General features: G+C 37.9%; 1 protein-coding gene across 1 annotated transcript in view; it reads left to right on the forward strand.

Moving 5' to 3' along the window:
- The window catches only part of LOC106531787 (vascular endothelial growth factor C), a 25,402-nt gene that overhangs the window by 11,411 nt on the left and 10,953 nt on the right, over positions 1 to 3,038 (forward strand). The gene's annotated exons all lie outside the window — the stretch shown is intronic.

The raw sequence follows: 3,038 nt of genomic DNA on the forward strand, positions 1-3,038 counted from the left end.
GTTCTTGCATGAGGCCCATTGTGTCCTCTGTGTCAGGAGGAAAAGTACTGTCTGGATTGTTGTCAGCTCAAAGTTCAAAAGCCAGCATCACTGATTGTATGGGGGTGTATTGGTGCCCTAGCAGGGGTAACTTGCACATTGGTGAAGGCACTATTAATGTTGAAAGGTACGTGCCATCCAAGTCACGTCTTTTTCAGGGACGTCTCTGCATATTTCAGCAAGACACATTCTGCCCATGTTACAACAGCRTGGCTTTGTAAGAGATGGTTCCAGACTGGCCTGCCTGCAGTCCAGACCCGTCCCCCATTGAAAATGTGACAACAGAGACTGCAGACTATTGAGTAACTGAAGTTGTTCATCAAGCAAGAAAGGGAAAAATTTGACCCAAAGCTTCAACAAATAGTGTCCTCAGTTCCAAAATGCTTATTGAATGTTGTTAAAAGGAACACAGTGAGAAACATGCCACTGTCCCAGCTTTTTTGGAACATGTTGATGGCATCCAATTCAAAATGAGCTAATTTCTGAAAAACAAATGTAAAAAAAAAAGTTGATTAAATATTTTGTCTTTGTAGTTAATTTAATTGAATATAGGTTGAAAAGGATTTGCAAATCATCATAGTTTGTTTTTATTTATGTTTTACACCACGTCATTGGCATCGGGGTGCTAGTTTTATTTCTAGTTTTGTCCCTATTTAGTGCAGTGTTTTCATGACTGTAGTCCACTTTAATTATTCTCTTCTATTTTTAAAGTGAAATATTTGGAGTTTCAGTGAGGGTTGTCTCTTTTTTTTAACTGATTTGCTGGATTGTGATTAAATGTATCTTTAAGAAACATTAATGAAAAAGTTGTGAATAGAGGTTCAAGAATAGGCAAACAAAGTAAAAGCAAATGATGTCTCTAAATTTAATCTTTRTTCTTTATCTGTTAGGTTATGTAAGGTCTAAAAGCAGCATAAAATATATTTAGGAAAAGGTAATTTTAATTTTCTACAATAATCATTTATTGACATTAATTTTTTTTCAATTACTACTGACAGAGCTTGGCCTATGGGTGATCTATATTCAATGGCACGTGACACACCCCCTAGCTGGAGGAACTGCCTGATATTTTCCTCAGACAAACTTGTCTGCTGTGCACTTAATGTAGATTTTGTGAAACATCTAGAAAGAAAATGGTAAAATGTCAAATATGACACAATATCCTGAGTGGTTAGTGGGCGGATTATGTTCCAAAAATCTAAACAGAGCCTGGAGAAGTGACTCTCTRACTGTAGTGGAAGTTTCTTATAGCAAGTTTTATGTGAGCATCAATTTATTGTAGTTTTATTTTTCCTCTGCAGAAGATTTGACTTTAACTTCAGTTTCTCCATTTCCTTAAAATGACTTCACTGAACTGATGTACGACTCAGAACTTCTTTGCGTCAGTGTTGTCTGACACTTCAAAAATACCTCATCAAATGTTTCTGGTGATGCTGTAAGCTTCACGTCTATTAAAGCTGTCTACTTTGTCAGGGGGTTCTTTACCCTGGTGGAGCGAGCTTATCATAGGCATCATTGTCGATTCACCCAAGGCAGACTGTGTAATGCCCAGAAAAACTGCAAGAAGACTCAGGAGCTCCATCTCAAACAGGCCTCRATAAGCAGGTTAAAGGTTGTGACAGTAGAATTAGACAATAAATAAAAAAATATGACTCATTTTGAAGAATCCCAATGAAAAAAAAAACCTCTTCTCTCTAAAGTTGTCTCAGAATGAACAAAGTCCTTTGAACAGGTGAGACCAAAGCTGAGACGTTTACCTGTAATGACCATTAGCAGAGAAAACCAAACAACATTTCAGCACAAATGCTTCATAACCCTGTAAAGTACGATGGTGGATGATCTGGGCTTGGTTTGAAGCCACAGGACAGGGTTCCCACACCTTGGTCAACGTCAAATTCAAGGACCTTTCAAGGACTTTCCAGTACCAATTTCCTTCAAATTCAAGAACCTTGCGCAAAGGCAATTACCTACTGCTACCACAGAATGTTACCAATAAACAAATTTAATATCATGTAAATTTAATCAAAGACTGAACAACATAGAAGTTGTTGAGTCAGAATCAATGACGTCAGTTTACAGTAATCCTGAGTTATCCACCAACAAATATCCATAAACCAACAAATGTAAGTTTATTTATTTATTTTATAATTTATTTTTTTAAAAGATGATGAAAATCAGTCGTGTGAATAGAGAATTTCAATCCCCAAAAAACATTCAAGGACTTTCAAGGACAAGTATTACTTTTGGCTGTTTTCCCAAACTTTCCAGGGCATTGAAAATATTTTTTCGAATTCAAAAACTTTCAAGGATTTCAAGGACCCGTGGGAACCCTGAGTCAACCATGAACTCCGTTGTCCGAGTCAAATCTGAAACCATCGGTACGACAGCTGAAGTTCTGGCCCAGCTGGATCAGTGAACAGATCTCAATGAACTGAAGCAACATTAGAAAGAAGAGTGGGGCAAAATCCCTCCACAATCATGTGAGGCAGATGAAGTCAAACAGAAACATGAAGTTAAAGGTGGTTCTACTGCTTAATCATGGGGTTGATTTACTGGTAGTTCTTCCACACACCTATTCTCCTTTAGCTTTCTTTTTTTTATTTTAATAAATAATGACTCAGCAGAATGTGCTGTGAGCTTTTATTCACTTGAGGTTAGATTTGAAGAATTTTTAGAACATAGTAAAGATCACATTTTTTCTCCTCTCTCTGTCTTAAATCGTTAAACTCTAAAAAGAGGGTGGACTTTCTCCTTCCCCATGACTATCTGTTACATGAATGTGCTCGTGCTTTTCCGCTCTGACACATCAAGCTGCATCTGGAAGCTGAAACCAATTTGCCCAATTATGTCACCAGCTCAACTGTAGCACAGCACACCCTTCTCCAGTGGGAGTAGACTGCAACTGGACGTCCAGTTAATACAGCACACACAGTCACGCTCAGTGACACAATCTCTCACTGATGACACACACACACACACACACACACACACACACACAC

The sequence above is a fragment of the Austrofundulus limnaeus genome, unplaced genomic scaffold, assembly GCF_001266775.1.
Source record: "Austrofundulus limnaeus strain Quisiro unplaced genomic scaffold, Austrofundulus_limnaeus-1.0 Scaffold676, whole genome shotgun sequence".
NCBI lineage: Eukaryota > Metazoa > Chordata > Actinopteri > Cyprinodontiformes > Rivulidae > Austrofundulus > Austrofundulus limnaeus.